The sequence below is a fragment of the Lycium barbarum genome, chromosome 2, assembly GCF_019175385.1.
Source record: "Lycium barbarum isolate Lr01 chromosome 2, ASM1917538v2, whole genome shotgun sequence".
Classification (NCBI taxonomy): Eukaryota; Viridiplantae; Streptophyta; class Magnoliopsida; order Solanales; family Solanaceae; genus Lycium; species Lycium barbarum.
Window position 1 is genome coordinate 23,396,117 of NC_083338.1, and position 18,273 is coordinate 23,414,389.

General features: G+C 38.1%; 1 long non-coding RNA gene across 2 annotated transcripts; it reads right to left on the reverse strand.

Moving 5' to 3' along the window:
- Positions 1–1,127: 1,127 nt before the first annotated feature.
- On the reverse strand, positions 1,128–16,169 carry LOC132629409 (uncharacterized). Of its 2 annotated transcripts, none has more exons than XR_009578217.1 (5): positions 15,477–16,169; positions 12,829–12,897; positions 12,024–12,344; positions 11,619–11,719; positions 1,128–1,712 (listed from the first exon to the last, which is right to left on the reverse strand). It is a non-coding gene; the product is annotated as an uncharacterized LOC132629409 (long non-coding RNA). The 2 variants fall into 2 exon arrangements; XR_009578218.1 differs by lacking the exon at positions 1,128–1,712 and adding an exon at positions 8,530–8,640.
- Positions 16,170–18,273: the final 2,104 nt, after the last annotated feature.

The following is an 18,273-nucleotide window of genomic DNA, read 5'->3' on the forward strand; positions in this document are numbered from 1 at the left end:
TGAGAACGGAAATAAGGACAGCTTCACGTAATCATCCTCGCTCAACTCCACGAACTACATCAAGTGCTTATGCGGGTCTTCACTAGACTTACCCATATCTTCTTTCAGCTCAAAATTTCAAGTAATGTCAGGCCTAACGATAGCCTTAGCAATAGTTGTCAGACTAGGCCTAGCATAACTGGACAAAAGAATTCGTTGTTCTTATGCCCTCGCAGCTGCTCTTGCACCCTGTTCTTCCCTGTTTCTATTTCTATCCCTTTCTGCCTATTCAAGAGCAAGTCTTACTGCTTCGTCAGCCATTCTTCTCTGTCTGTGTAAAGTTCTTTCAATTTTCGGATCACGATCAACTAACGGTTTTCCTGAACTTGTACTGCTTGGCATAAGCCAGAGAAACCTGAAGTGACACAAGTAGAACAATGAAAAAAAGAAGTAAAGACTTGAATAGAGAAACAAACTCAAATTAGAAAAACATTAAATTTTTCTAAGTTCCCGGTAACGGCGCCAAAAACTTGTTGCTCCCAAACGCACACGCAAGTATACGTGGTCGTACAAGTAATATAGACTGTTAAGTCCAGATATCGATCCCACGGAGACTTAGATTCTACTGTCAAACTAATTCAAATTCAAATAAAACTATTCAAGGAAGTGAAAATCAAGGTGTTTGTTGTAACTAAACTAAGACTGAAAAGTAAACAATTTGTGTGTGTGTTTTTGTGACTGAGAGTATTCTGACAAAGATTGTAAGATTTATCAGATGAGAGAGAGTTCTAGGGTCATGGCTTTCGACAATCCAGTTGATCTTCAGACAATTCTACCTATCTTATTTTGTGGGTTAAGAGTTGACGGGTTTATTATAACTTTATGAGTATCTTCCGAGTTGCTCACAAGCCTGTAGATGCTACTATAACGCCTATATCCCTATGGTCGTCAGAGGTAACAAGAACGCATTTACTTCTCTGTATTCAACTAAGCAAGGCTAAAGGGTATATTCCTATCCTCATTAGCGAAACGATTATATCAAACAAGCCCTATTTATTCTTATTACACATGCAAATTCCCTATCCCTAGTTCAATTCACACGCCACAGATAGTGTTTAACTATTGGCCGGATAATTAAACAATTAAGATCAAGAATAAATAAAAAAATCCAAAATATGGAAATTTAATTGGTAGAAATTGTCGCCAAACCAACTATCATGTCTTTCGCCACAACCCTAGAATTAAGAAGTTTAGCTACTCATGATTCTCAATGAACAAGAAGAATTCATGAATAATCTAGGGTTGAAAAGATGAAAAATAAAATAAACCTAGAGAGAGAAATTAAAACGGTGTCATACAAGTCTTCGAATATCCCAACACACCGTTTACGGCTAGATAAAACGTATATTTATAGTCTAGGGCAAAAAAAAAAGTAATCCTAATCCCGGTCAAACCGGGAGAACTGCCGCACAAACTAGCCTGGGTGGCGCCCCAAGAAGGGTTTTTCAGTTTCGTTGTGTCCTGAGCCTTATCCGATCATTGTGAGTGGGCATTGCCCTGGGCGTCGCCCCTGGCGGCGCCCTAGAAGGGATTTGGACGACGCTCTAGGAGGGATTTCTTAGTTTTTTTTGTTTCGTCTAGCTCCCTTCTTTGCTCCTTCTCGTGCACACTTGGTCCTTGCTTCCAAAACTTGACCAAACTGCTCAATTTCTAGTCATTTGTCCTCATTGTACCTAAACACACAAACCATACTAACATAAGTGCGAATACAACGATTCCATCATAGAAATTGCGATTAAAGTACTAAGAACGAGAGGTAAAGTGACACTAAATATCCAATTTGTGCCAAATATCACATATGTATAATGAATGCAATGCATAAGTACACTGAGTAACTAGAGCTCCCGGACTGACATAAGGTCGTACTACCTCTGATAGACATCATTTGAGCTAACATCATGAATATACGATATCTCAGGACCCAAGAAAAAAAGGAACAATCATCGAAGGGCATAGGACCGTCAAGGACTAAAGTGCTCCTAATACTGCTAAGAGTAAAGTAATATGGAAGCTCGTTCATTCGTTCGTTCATATTATAAGGATCATGCCAACATGAAAGAAAGGACAGCCTTAACATATCTTGAAGCGTATCTAATCGTCTAACTTCTACTTCTCGAACTCGCAAACCTACAACCAAGATAACATAGGCCACAATTAGACCCTTTATTTCACTTGCTATCCAATTCAAGTGCGAAAAGGAACTTAACGAATTTCGGACAGCATCTCCTTCGTAAACTTATTAATCCCTCAATTTCCAACTCAACCCAAACATCAACAACAAAACCAACAACAACAATATCAGTACTTACATATCAAAAATACAATCGAATCTATTCCAAATCATCCCTCAAAACAGCCCTTGATCATAACTTTACCCTTGTTCAACTTACCACTTTTATAACTATATTTCCTTTACTTAAAACCACTAAACTCTTAATAATTAACTTAAACGCAAGGGTAGGAATCATATACATACCTTGAAGGAACTAGAATACCAAAAATCAACTTCAACTCAAACTTCCAAGCTCCACAACTTCAATGAAACCCTACGAAAACCCTTTTTCTTCACTAGCTCGGGTTTACGGGGCTCAGATCTTGCTAGAATTCCTCCAATATGATGGAAAATGTTGAGGGGAAATATTTTAGGGCTAGGGGAAATATTTTAGGGCTTACTATGGTTTGGGAATGAGAAAATGATAAATAAAATCGTGGGGCTAAATAAATATAGATGGATCAAGAAAGTTCTAGTGATGCGGGTTGACGGCCTGTCAACATGTCGACGGTTTGTCGACTTGCACCATCCATTTACCACCTGAGATTCAGGGACTACTGCAAGTTGACGGTGTGAAAGGACACCTCGTCAACATGTTGATGGGCCGTTCCTTTACACCGTCAATGTGCACTGAGGCTTGAATCCCTGAGTTGCTACGATTCGCGTCTATTCGATTCGTTTAGCTTCTAATCCTATCATATTGCAAAGAATGCATACTTATAATCTGGTACACGCGAGGAAACAGACTTAATGTCTCAAAAATTCGGGTACGGATCTCCATATTAAGGGTATAAACCGCCCATAAGCCAAGGACTTTCTTACGACAGAAACGAGAGATTTAACATTCTCCCCCCCCCCCCCCCCCCCCCCCCCCCTAAGAAACATTCATCCTCGAATGTTCATACTAGTCGTATAAAAAAAAATCGCAAAGTCTCTTCTGTAAATATACCAATCCAGCCTGTACACAGCAACCCAAAATAATGCCACACAGGGCCATAAGCTAAAGCATACAATATTATGGCCTCACACGACCAATCACAATGACTATAAATAAAATCAATACCTGGGGGTGATGATGTCTCAAACTGTGCCTCCTGGGAAAATGGAAACAAATACAGGTACCTAGTCTTCATCTCCTCCTCAGCCTCCCAAGTCATTTTTTCAACGTTGTTATTTCTCCAAAGCACTTTAGCAGAAGCCACATCCTTAGTCCGCAATCGACGAACTAGTCTATCCAGTATAACCACCAGGGTTTCCTCATATGCTAACTTCTCAGTCAGCTGGATATCATCTACCGGTACAACTCTCGAAGGATATCCTATACAATTACGGAGCATGGACACATGAAATATCAGATGCACAGACTCTAAATCAGAAGGTAGCTCTACCTCATATGCCACCATATTCACTGTACGAATAATTTAATATGGCCTAATGTATCGAGGGCTCAACTTACATTTCTTTCCAAATCTCATCACTCCCTTCACAGGTGAGACCTTCAGGAAAACCCAATCGCCTACCTCAAACTCTAGCTTACACCGTCGATTATCTGCATAGGATTTCTGTCGACTCTATGTTGCTAACAACCTTTCTTGAATCACTTTCACTTTGTCGACCGCTTGCTGTATCAACTCTTGGCCTACTAACTGATATTATCCAACATCAAACTATCCTATAGGTGATCAACATCTCCGCCCATATAAAGCTTCATAAAGAGCCATATGAATACTGGAATGGTAGCTGTTATTATATGCAAACTCAATACGAGGGAAATGATCATCCCAGCTACCTCAAAAGTCAATCACACAAACTCTTAGTATGTCCTTAAGTGTCTGTATAGTACGCTCAGCTTGTCTGTCTGTTTGCGGATGAAATGCAGTACTAAGACTCACCTAAGTCACTAATCCATTCTGAAAAGATTTCCAGAAGTTAGCGGTAAACTACACCCCTCTATCTTAAATAATGGATGTAGGAACACCTTGAAGTCGTACAATCTCTCTAAGATAGAGCTTATAGTAATCTTCAGCCTAATAAGTAGTTATAACAGGCAGGAAGTGGGCTAGCTTTGTAAGCCTATCAACTATGACCCACATTGAATCATACTTCTGCTGAGTACGGGGCAAACCTGTAATAATATCCATACTAATTGCCTCTCATTTCCATGTCGAAATCTCCATAGCCTGTAATAAATCTCCAGGCTTCTGATGCTCTATCTTAACTTGCTGACAATTCGGAGCGACAAATTCTGCCATGTCTCTCTTCATACCATCCCACCAGTAAATTTCCTTGATATCATGATACATCTTTATTGTGCCTGGATGAATAGAATAGCGAGAATAATGTGCTTCCCCCATAATCTGCTGATGAACCCTACAATATTAGGAACGCATAATCTACCTCGATACCTAAGTACTCCATCCCCTGCAATCACAAAGGGTGTCTTTTATTTCTGAGGTGACGTATCTCAATAATGGACTAAAATAGGGTCTTCGTAATGACGCTTCTTTATCTCTACTATCAAAGATGACATTTTGGTATCTTGAACCGTAACTCTTGTATCACTTGAATCTATCAATCGGATTCCAAGACTGGCTAGTCGACAAACTTCGCGAACTAGTCCTCTCTTCTCTGGCTGCAAATATGACAGGCTACCTATGGATTTACGACTAAGAGCATGAGCTACTATATTGGCCTTCCCAAGATGGTACAAAATATCAACATCATAATCTTCTAACGACTCTAGCCATCGCCTCTGATGTAAATTTAAGTCCTTCTGCTTAAAGATGTAGCGGAGGCTCTTATGGTCGGTATAGATATCAACATGGACACCGTATAAATAGTGCCTCCACATTTTCAAAGCATGGATCACCGCAGCTAACTCCAGATCATGAGTTGGATAGTTCTTCTCATGCTTCTTCAGCTGTCTAGAAGCATAGGCAACAACCTTACCGTGTTACGTTAATACACAACCCAATCCAATTCCTGAAGCATCACAATATATCACATAGCCATGTGTTCTCTCCGGAAGATTCAAAACGGGTGCTGAGGTCAACTTGTCCTTCAATATCTTAAAACTCCACTCTCATGCATCCGTCCACTGGAACTTAGCTGATTTCTGAGTCAGCTTGGTCAATAGGGCTGAAAGAGAAGAAAATCCTTCCATGAACCTTCTATAATATCTTGCTAGGCCTAAGAAACTACGTACTCTGTTAGTGTCGTGGGCCTTGGCCAATTCCTCACAGCTTCGATCTTTTCAGTATCCACCCTAACACTTTCATCTGAAATAATGTGACCAAGAAAAGCCACAGAGTTCAACCAGAACTTATATTTGGAAAACTTCGCATATAATTCTCTATCTCGAAGAATTATAAGCACTGCACATAAGTGATCTGCATGTTCAGTCTCTAACGGTGAATAGACCAGAATATCATCTATAAACACAATTATGAATAAATCTAAGAAGGGTCTGAATACACGATTCATCAAGTCCATAAATACAGCTGGAGCATTAGTTAGCCCGAATGACATAACACGAAACTCATAGTGCCCATATCTAGTCCTAAATGTCGTCTTCGGAATATTTTCCTCCTTCACCTAACCTGATGATACCCTGATCTCAAGTCTATCTTTGAGAAATATCTAGCACCCTGCAGCTGGTCAAATAAATTATCAATCCTCGGAAGCGGATACTTATTCTTTATAGTCACATTATTCAATTGCCTATAATTAATACACATTCGCAAAGAGCCATCCTTTTTTCTTACAAATAATATCGGCGCTCCCTACGACGATGTACTGGGCCTAATAAAGCCCTTCTCGAATAAATTCCTCAATTGGTCCTTCAATTCTTTCAACTCCGTAGGTGCCATGCTATAAGGAGGAATAGATATTGGCTGAGTATCTGGCAATATATCAATAGTAAAATCAATCTCCCATCCGACGGAATGCCTGGAAGCTCATCTGGAAACACCTCTGGAAACTCATTAACCACAGGGATAGACTGAAGGGTTGGTGACTCTGCTTGCACATTTTGGACCCGAACTAGGTGATAAATATACCTTTTTCTGATCATCCTTCTTGCCTTAAGGTAGGAAATAAACCTACCCTTCATTGAAGCAGCATTACCCTTCCACTTTAAGACTGGCTCGTTGGGAAACTGGAATCGAACTATTTTTGTTCTGCAATCAACATTAGCATAACAGGAAGCCAACCAATCCATACCCATAATAACATCAAAATCAATCATGTCTAACTCAATCGAATCTGCTAAGGTATGGCGATTACAAGCTATCACTACACAACATCGATATACTCACCTAGCTATAACTGGATCACAATTTGGTGTAGACACCTCAAACGGTTTAATCAATTCAGGCTTTATCCAAACTTTCCAGCAACAAATGGAGTAACATAAAATAAGGTGGAACCTGGGTCAATCAGTGCATATACATCGTAAGAGGAGACTGATAATATACCTGTGATAACATCAGGAGACAACTCACAATCATGTCTACCAGCTAATGCATAAATGTGGTTCTGAGGACCGCTCGAGCTAGATGCTCCACCCCGTCAGCACTATCCAATTTGTAATTTACCACACAGGGTACACCGTGGCAAAGGTGGTCTCACCTGGCCGGACTCTGGTCTATACTGAGAGCTCGAAACTCTGGAACTTTGACCTACTCCGAAATAAGAAGGCCGATCAAACCTCTGGCCTGAAAAGCACGGAGGTGCACTCGCTTTTGAATGGAATGGATACCGGGAATGCTTCTGTCTTTGTCCTCCCCTGAACTCACTAACTATATCTAAAGATCTATCCCTCTTTACATGGCCTCGATCACACTCACCTTCTGTCCTCCGCTGACGCTTACGATCCTCTAGATTCTGTGCATATGCCTGTATCCGGGAAATATCCATACCAAGCTGTAATGCTGCTATCGTACACTCGTCAATAAAATATGGCCCTAGACCAGCCATGAAACAATGAACTCGATCCTCCATCTCAGCTACCATAGTTAGGGCATATCTAGCCAAGGAGTCAAAGTATACACTGTACTCCTGAACACTCATACTGCCCTGCTGAATATGTAAAAACCTGTCTGCTCGGGCCCGCCGAACCTCTGGCAGCAAATAATAAAGAATAAAAGCGTCTGAAAACTCTCGCTAAACGGCTGGAGGGGCATTCTCTCCCCTAGACAACTCCCATGTCTGATACCACTGCACTGAAATATCACAGAGCCTATAAGAAGCCAACTCCATTAACTCAACCTCATCAGCGTGCATAACCCTCAAAGTCTGTTGCATACTATCAATAAAGTCTTGGGGGTCCATATTTTGCGTCAACGCGGAGAACTTTGGGGGATCTAACCCGAGGAAAGTCTTAACCCTCGTACTACCAACTCAGTCTTCCTGATCAACACCAACTCCCTGCTGCTGAGCCTGAGCGGCTACCAATCTGGTTAATAACTATATAGCACCCGTATATCCTAGCCCGGTGCATTTGGCTGAGGAACTGGGGGCACTAGGGTAGGTGCTGGAGGCGGGGTATGCGAAGTCTGAGATGGGGCCTCACTCTGGGACTCGCTCCGAGCCCTGGTAGTCGGCTGAGTACGGCTAGTGGCATCACTAGCCACTCCCTTGCCTTTCTAGGCAACTGCAGCTTTGTTGCGAGCCATCGCTAAAATCAGAACAAATTATTAGAACGCGAACTCTTAACACACAGCTCTATCGCACGATCTAAGAGGGAAGGAATGACAATTTCCTAAATGTCCTGCAGCCTTCTGTTTATAAGTATGGCGCACAACACACCCATAAACAAAACGCTACTAGACACAGTCTGTAGACAACCTTAGGACGGAACTGCTCTGATATCACTTCTGTCACGACCCAAATCCATGAGTCGTGATGGGTGCCTAACCTCTATTAACCAAGCACCCCTACACTCGTACCTGGGGCTCACTGAAGGATAGGGTGGCCTATATACGACTTATAACTGAATTATACGGACCCATACAAGAGCAACACCATGAGATATGGATCAAGAACTCTCAATTATATGTGTGTGTATTTATATATATACTGAAAATAAGAATGCAAGCCGACTAGGGTGGCACATATGATGTACAATAAAATAATGAGAGCCGACAAGGCTACATCACATGTCAACTAAATACAACTGTCTACAGACCTCTAATGGAATACAAATCTGTAGAAAGGATGAGGCAGGGGCCCGTCATACCCAAATTTGCAGCTCCGGATCAAGTGGAGCACACTAACCACTGCAGGATGGAAGTCCTACTGAGCTGGACTGCTTGTATGTCTACCTGAACCTGCGTTCCCCGAGCAATAGGGGAGTCAGTACGGATAATGTACTGAGTATGTAAGACATAAGAACAACAAGTACATAAGATCATGAACGATATCTAAAACATGAAAGCTAATATTAATGTCAGAATGCATCTGTGGATAAACATCTGGGAGTATCTGCATGACTCTATACAACTGCAAGTGCCTCTGAGGGCGTATGATATGCATAGGTCATAATATAATTGCTAGTGCTGAGGAACGTACAGCCCGATCCATATACATGTTAGTGCTGAGGAACGTACAGCCCGATCCATATATCATATCCCGTCGGCCTCTTTGCGACCATCATTATTATCATCATCACCACTGTGCACTAACTGATCTGGTTGTAATGCATATATAACACCTATCCCTTTCCCATACCCCGTATATATATATATATATATATATATATATATATATATACACGCGTATATAATGCCTTCTGATCTTGGGTCAATATGCATATGTATAATGAATGCAATTCATAAGTACACTGAGTAACAAGAGCTCTCGGACCGACATAAGGTCGTACTACCTCCGATAGACATCATTTGAGCTAACATCATCAATATACGAAATCTCAGGACCCAAGAACAGAAGGAACAATCGTCGAAGGGCATAGGACCGTCAAGGACTAAAGTGCTCCTAATACTGCTTAGAGTAAAGTAATATGGAAGCTCGTTCATTCGTTCGTTCATATTATAAGGATCATGCCAACATGAAAGAAAGGACAGTCTTAACATATCTTGAAGCGTATCTAATCGTCTAACGTCTACTTCTCGAACTCGCAAGCCTACAACCAAGATAACATAGGCCATAATTAGACCCTTTATATCACTTGCTATCCAATTCAAGTGCGAAAAGGAACTTAATGAATTTTGGATAGCATCTCCTTCGTAAACTTATTAATCCCTCAATTTCCAACTCAACCAAAACATCAACAACAACACCAACAACAATAATATCAATACTTACATATCAAAATATAATCGAATCTATTCCAAATCATCCCTCAAAACAGCCCCTGATCATAACTTTACCCTTGTTCAACTTACCACTTTTATAACTATATTTCCTTTACTTAAAACCACTAAAACTCTTAATAATTAACTTAAACACAAGTGTAGGAATCATATACATACCTTGAAGGGACTAGAATACCAAAAATCAACTTCAACTCAAACTTCCAAGCTCCACAACTTTAATGAAACCCTACGAACAACCATTTTCTTCACTAGCTTGGTTTTACGGGGCTCGAATCTTGCTAGAATTCCTCCAATATGATGGAAAATGATGAGGGGAAATATTTTAGGGTTTTCTCTGGTTAGGGAATGAGAAAATGAGAAATAAAATCGTGGGGATAAATATATATAGATGCATCAAGAAAGTTCCAGTGATGCGGGTCGACGAGCAGGTCGACAGCCCGTCAACATGTCGACGGTCCGTCGACTTGCACCGTCCATTTACCACCTGAGATTCAGGGACTACTGCAAGTTGACGGTGTGAAAGGACGCCTCGTCGACATGTTTACGGGCCATCCCTTTGCACCGTCAATATGACTGAGGCCTGAATCCTTGAGTTGCACCGATTCGCGTCGATTCGATTCGTTTGGATTCTAATCCTATCGTATTGCAAAGTATGCATACTTATACTTTGGTACACGCAAGGTAAGGCACTTAATATCTCAAAAACTTGGGTATGGAGCTCCACCCTAAGGGTATAAACCGCCAATAAGCCAAGGACTTTCTTGCGACGGAAATGAGAGGTGTAGTAATCATCTAGGCACCTTCAAAGTTTATGTGGCACATAAGTGCCACGTCACTGCCCTGTTAGAATTTGTGTGTACGTGTTCAACTTTGTACAAGTTTAGGTGTCTAATTGTGCACACCCAAAGTTAGAGGATATGCTTGTCATTGAGGCAAGTTTGAGGACCGGTTTTATGTATTATGCCTAAGAAAACAAATTGCAACATAATTCACCAAGTGATTTAGTTACTATAAAACACACTAAAATATTTTCTTTAGAACATGAGAAAACTTGAAGAAGATCTATTGCTTATATATTCAGTGAGATGTCATGGATTAGAAAATTGGGAAATGCTGGCAACCGAATTTTCATCTACCATTTTTGATCGACGGTGTAGTATTCTTGACTTGTCGCCTACAAAATGTAAGGACATGTACAAGGATTTAAAAGGATATTTTGAGATTCTATATCAAATGGATTTTAACGAAGAAGATGTAGATGAGAGTGTGTTCGTAAAGTTGATGGTGGATGATCTTTAAACGGGCTTATACAGTTTCTTTGAGAGAGGATGTGAAACTAAAGAATGCTTCAACTCAGCATGATCAACCTTATATATATATATACACACACACACACACAACACACACTTCACGTTGAAAATACTGTTACATCTACTACTTTAAAGACCATGATTTTTATGAGATGAGGAAACGAACAAAAAACCACTTATATTTCTTCTTTTGACATTTGCATTACCTGGCCTTATTCATTCAATTCATATATGACTAAAATCAGATCAAGAAAATCCAAACATTACTCATTAATACATAAACTGGCCCTCAAACTTGGTCACAGCTTAAAAGTATGCCCTCTAACTTTGTGTGTGCACAAGTAGGCACCTCAACTTGTCTCCACTTTTTCAGTTGAACACTCCAATTTACAAAATGATCAATAGGCACCTCCAAAGTTTATGTGCCACGTTAGAATTTGTGTTTCACGTGTTCAACTTCTTACAAGTTGAGATGTCTAGTTGTGCACACCCAATTTCAGAGGGCATACTTCCCAACTGATGCCAAGTTTGAGGACCTGTTTATGTATTATGCCTAAGAAAAAAAAGCTACAACATAATTGACCAAGTGATTTAGTTTCTCTAAAACACACTAAAATATTTTTTTTTAAAACATGAAAAAACTTGAAGAAGATCTATTCTTACATGTTTCGTGAGATCCCATGGATTAGCAAATTGGGAAATGGTGGCAGCCGAATTTTCCTCTGCCATTTTTCATCGACAGCGTAATATTCTTGACTTGTTGCCTACAAATTGTTAAGGCATGTATGAGAATTTAAAAGGACGTTTTAAGAGTCTTTATCAAATGAATTTTATGAAGAAGTTGATGATGAGAGTGCGTTCATAAGGTTGATGGCGGATAAGCTTCAAAAGGCTTATATAGTTGCTTTGAGGGAGGATGTGAAATTAAACGATGCTTCAATTCAGTATGATCAAACTTTATATATATGCTAGTAAATTTTCCCGCGCGAACGCGGTGTATTGATCAAAATTATAGCGTGAAAGGAATTTCTAAATCTAAGAGAGAGGGAGGAGGAAAGTATAAATTACCGATTACATAATAACGTTTGAACTAAAGAGCTCTTTTGTACATCCTGGCTTTTGTTATTCTCAACAGATCTGGAGGAACTAAATTTTCTTCTAAACCAGCCTCATCACTCCAAATTCCGCACTCTGCAACTTTCTTCTGTTAGTATGATGAAACAATCCAATGGATTGAATCATCTGAAATTGTCACAAAATCCATTAAAAATTATATTCAAGAAGTCAAAAACTCATAACAACATATTCTTTGAGTGATTTGCATGCTCGGAGAGAAGACATTTCACGTTGAAGTCCATTCCCGAATTCAGATAACTTCTTTGAGATAAACTGCATGAAAGTATACATGTACAGAATTAAGCTATTTTGCTAATGTTTACCTCCCAATAAGTTGGAACATGCTGCAACTTAAGATTAATAACTAAGAAATTGAAAATAGTTTAAATATTACTGCATCTGTTTCAATTTGTTTTGTCTTACTTTCCTTTTTAGTCCGTTTAAAAAAGAATGTCTCTTTCCTTTTTGGGCAATGCTCTAATTCCAACTTTCCACGTGGCATGTTCAAGACCATAAGTTTCAAGGGAATTTTGGTTCATGCTAAATTATCTTTAATTTAAGACTACAAGATTCAAAAGTTTTCTTTACTTTCTTAAACTCTGCGGCAAATCAAAACCAGACAAACAAATTGAAACGGATGGGGAATGTTTTTTTTTTTTTGGCAAAGCACATCAAACAGATATTTCCCCAGAAACTCGACACTAATTGCGAAGCCAATTTTTGCTTATTATAAAACAAAGCAGCCTAAGTAACTTACCTCAACTCGGTGGTGGAAGGATTGCACATAGTTAATAGCCCCAGCAATCTTCACAGCATTTCCAATCACCTAGTAAAAATATAATATACTTAAATCTGAGTTCTGTCTGTTTGCTCTTAAATCTTTGAGTCACTGCAACCAAAGTTCACTTGAAACTTCTAACTATCAAAGACTCAGGCACATGGTTTTACTAGGTCTCTTTTCTTCCTTGTATGTATGGTGAGAAGAAAGTTACAGAGGTACTAAAATCACGTAGAGATATCAACATAAAACCCCATAGATGGGAGAAACCAAATTAGAAATTTCAAGTAGTTGAAGTGACTATAAAAGACAAATCATTTGAGAGTGGGTTGAAATAACACAGAAATGTTTCTTTAAGGAGTAACTGAGTCTTGAAATAACATTTTTGTGCTATCATAGACAGGGTTGAGCACTTTGATGGAAACATCTTGGTTCCAGTTTCAATTTATCTGGTATGAAAATCTGTTTTTATAGCGTTAGCAACATTGGGTGTGAACTTTCTTCCCGGAAGCTAGCTTCTTCTTTAGTTCCAGGCGTAAGTGCTCTGCACAGTACAAAACATGCATCAGAAAATAGCTCTCTTTGCATCAGTCTAAGGGCTTCTTTCTTAGATTAATGGTCGGAAAGAAAATCCATGTGTATCAACAAAGGTCTAACAGTTTCATCGTGTGTTTGCACACCATTCTCTAAGTGAAATCAATGTTCACAAACCTCTATGTGGTATGCCCGCATATAGTTAAGGAGATGAATATTTTATCCATTTAGTATGACACCCAGAGTTATCAACACAAGTTAGGAAAAAATAGATTGCAAGTCAGATCAGTACAGTGAGCTAATAATAGTTGACATCAAATGGATAATGATTAGACAGAGAGAGATATGTCATTTAACATTCTAAACTTGAAGCAAGTGATTGAACTGCAATTCTTTCAGCATCTTGCCTAGCTTTATCAGTTTTGGCTATACCACGTTCAAGTACAATATCTTAATTTGACTTTATCTTCCTTCCCTAAAATCCATATTCAACCTCTTATTTTTTCATTTTCCATGGGTTGAAAGTTGCATTTTAATTTGAGTTTCCATTGCAGGTAAGTACATTAGAGAGGAGTGGATAAAATCAATCATTATTCATTCAGCCTCATCGTCTAAGCTGGTTATAAGCTTTTGCTTATGATTTTGAGACTTGAAATGAGAAGTATGTCTCCATACGGGATCTTCCAGCGATAGAAAATTCAGTTTCCTGATCATTCCTATCGAATAAACTATACTTTTCTATGGCCAAAAAGTTCTTCCTTGTGAAAGCAGCTTTCGACTCTTTGCGTTATTAGATTTCTTCGAAGTGCGCCTGACTGAGATGTGCTGTAATCCTGTGGAGCAGTTTATGGCATTGTACTTCCGCACCTTAATAATCATATCATACTAAAACAAACCTTCTTTTCAGAGTAACATACACGGAAACATACATATACAACCAATCAAAGTTATATGCCCTTTCTAAAAAATTTGAGAAATGAACTGATGTAATATTTTCTATGGCCATCTTTTCCCTAGAAATTAAAAATTTGCTTAACTTAAACACGTGACACAACTACCATATTCGAGAAATTTTGGTAGGGATATAGTAGCTCAGCTAGTTGGCTACCTGAACTTTCACCTTGTTGGTGAAGATTCGCATCCCCGCGTTGTAATCCCTTCCCCCATTTCCCCTTGCCCTACCCGTTATGTAATAAAAAAAATTAAAAAAAAATCGAGAAATTTTGAGAATTAAATGCTTTGGTCTTTTTATGGCCATATTTGCCTAAAAATTAATTTTTGAATAGCTAACCTATGTAACACAAGTGCCCATTTGTAGAATCTAGGGAACAAACTGTTCTAATCTTTTTATATCATCATATTCACACCCTAAAAACCAAAACTTTGTTTAACGAACCCACATCACACAAGAACCTATTTCGATAATTTGGAGTATGAACTGTCATAATATTTTCGGCGGACCCCTTAATTTGGCCTAAAATCAAATCTTTTCTTCACAAATTCATAGAAGTACCCATTTCAAGAATGCGGATAATGAATTGTTTGGTATCTCTTTCTATTGTCATGTTTTTCCTAAACATCAACCTTTGCTTCAAAACTGTTGTGATTTTTCTATGGTCATGTTTGGCTTAAAGATCAGACCAATTTCCATTATCGACAAAATGAATTGGGTAGCCTTTCTATACTCATTTTTGTCTAAAAAAATCTAATCTTTGCGCTTAACCAACTCATTTTGTAGAATCACAGAAGCACTTAATAAATGATATCAGCTTATAAAGGGACTATATATGAACAACCGCATTTGTACTTCATCCTATTATTTGTCAAAAACATGCTTTAAAAGATCATTCTTTTCTCCAATAGCTATCCTAATATCTCCCAGCAAAGCACAATAAAATTTACAAAATTAAGTCTTCTACTGAGTAGAAGAAATATCTCCTAGCAACGCATAATAAAATACACAAATAGAAGAAATATCTCCTGGCAACGCATAATAAAACACACAAAATTAAGTCTTCACAAGGAATAAACTGAAATAACTTACAAAAACTAATTAATCACTTCAAAGGGAGAACGGGAGTATATGTAGGTACCGTATTAGTTTCGAGGGCCTGTTGTGGCGAGCAGAGGCAGAGACGGCAATTGTATCCGATCGTCGGTGTAAATCCAGTAAGCACACGTCATTTGTATTTGATGTAGATGGTGGATTCAATTTTAATTAAGTCGTGAATTTAAATAGTAGGAGTTTTCCTTAATTTCTTTGCAACTCTACTTCGGAATTCAGAAAAATGATGATAATCAATTGTTTCCTTATTCCATTCTTAATTTCTTTACTCAAATCCTCATGTCAAAAGGGAAACAGCCTCAATTCTTCAATTTCTGAACAACACATCACAATCATGGGAATTTCTTGGTTCAAGTATTTCATGGTTAAGATTCGCAATACCTCTTTAAGAGGGCAGTATTGCCTCGAATTAGAAATTCTATAAAATCTGTTAAGTACATCTTGTTGTTCTTCACTTTGGCAATGGTAGCCATGAGTACATCTTGCTGTTCTTCACTTTGGCAATGGTAGCCATGAATATAGATTGTGGGAAAAGCAAGAGCAAAAGGTAACGCTGGGAAAAAGAAGAGGAGTTAACGGAGAGAAATTATGAGAAGTTAAAAGGTGCCTTCCGTTTTAGGGTGTAAATTTTTTTATTTTTTTTTTCCCCTCCCATTTTTTAGGAGAGGGTGTAAATTTTAGAAGTCACTGGTGGGGCTTTTGTTTTTTTTTTTTTTTTTTGCTTGTTAAAAATAGGGAAAAAGTAAAAAAATTTGAATAAATAAATAAATATCATTCCTGAATTGTGAGGCTGTCACGTCACCTGACTTAAGTCCTGCAATTATATATATATATATATACCTAACTTAAAAGCTAAATAACTTAAATATCCTTCTAATAATTTAAATATCCCAAATGTCCTATAATGTAATTAAAAGCCTCAAGAGACTTACCGTCACAAGTCGCACCGGTTCATGTTTAACCAACCCATTAGATTGGCCAAAGTTTTGGATATTTTCCACATAACCATTTACGGACAATTCAAGGGCATGGAAAAGTGTCCACTTTTGGCAAAGAAAATATACAAAGACAGAATAGGTCTCAAATTTCTTGTCAAATCTCTTCAGATAGATAATATACTGATTCCCGTGAACCTATATTTAAGCCACCACATCACTTCATGCTACTTATCACTACAATGAGAACATGCTCACAACGTTAGAATAAAATTCTTGGTTAAGTAATATATTTATTATATAGGAAGGGTGGAAAGTAGGTGTAATAACGCAAAATGGTTTGCTTTTAATTATATTTGGATAATTATTCTAGCACTCTCTCCTGCTATTCAGTGTCCTTAGATTTGGTCATATAGTTCTTCTTTATTATGTCATTCCCCAGTTAATATATAGGGACATTAAGGCTTATAACTCATGAGTTTTTACTTTACAATGTATTACTAAACTGAGATATATTATTTGAAATGGTTATAATTTGAAGATTGGTAAAAGTTTTATTGGATTCAAACTTTTCAGGCTTAGTTTTCCCAGTTTTTTTTTATATGTTTGACTGTTCATCTTCATAGGTTCAAATAATATATAATTAGCTTGACCTCAAAAAAAAAATATCACCAACAATCCATATGGATTCTTCACAAAAACTTGTACAATGATCTTTCATGTATAATTATATACTCAAAAACTTATTTTAATAATGTTTATATTATTTTACGATAATTGACACACACATGCAACGCATGTGCCGAGAGACTAGCGTGTGTGTGCGTCTATATATATATATATATATATATATATATATATATATATATATATATATATATATAGATATAGATATATATACACACACTAGATTCGCCATGGCCCGTAATGCTTGGGTTTGATGTAATTTTCTTAATGTAACAATACAACTTAAACAGTTAACTACATTTCACCTAATGCCTCTGTAATTTGTACTAACATGGGCCGGGTATGACAATGTCATGTACATGCGAGAGAAAAAGATAAGCTCATATATTTGATTAATATTGATCTTGTTATTCTGCCTTACGTGGATAAAATAGATAACATAAAACACTGATTCATACTAAAGTTTAAATAGGCAAAACCTACACTCTGTGTACAAGCAAATTCAATATATTAAACAGGAGACAGACCATCATTGTACAAAATGCAATGTGCAATCATCTCATGTCTCTGACGTAGACATTGCAAATGGTTATATTACAGCAATGCTCAAGCCCAAAAAGCATGAGCCAAAATTTGTATCGAGTTCCTAAGGCCATTAACCATGAAATGGACTTATACCAATGGCAGAGACTTGGTAGCCACTTACTAACCAACACCTTCTGAGGCTCAATAATCTTATCTTTTTTTGTTGAGAAATGTCCTCTGCCATATTGAATCGTCAAAATCCTCAGAATCAGTTATATCAGGATCCTCATCAGCTGTCCCAGGCTCGGTAGCAGGTTGTGCCACTTATTAACATAGCGTGCACTTGCTTGACCTCCTTCCTCTTGCTCAACAACTTCTATATCTAATCAATTAGTCATAAGGAGTAATAGAAATGAGAAAAATGAAGCCTAGCAAGTCCTCTTTCCATGATGTTGAAGTTATCATATAGAACGTGCTATTAGATTTTCTCTCCACTCTGACATAGACCTACTACTCAATGCTATCCTTCAACCGAAATATTCAGCATGGTGCAAATGCAAAAAAGCAATTCATATAGGCCATTACCATTTGTTACACATCAATTGTCAGAGCACATGTACCATTTGTGGAAATAAGTGAAAGACAAATCTACATTGGGGAAATGGAGAATTAAAACTA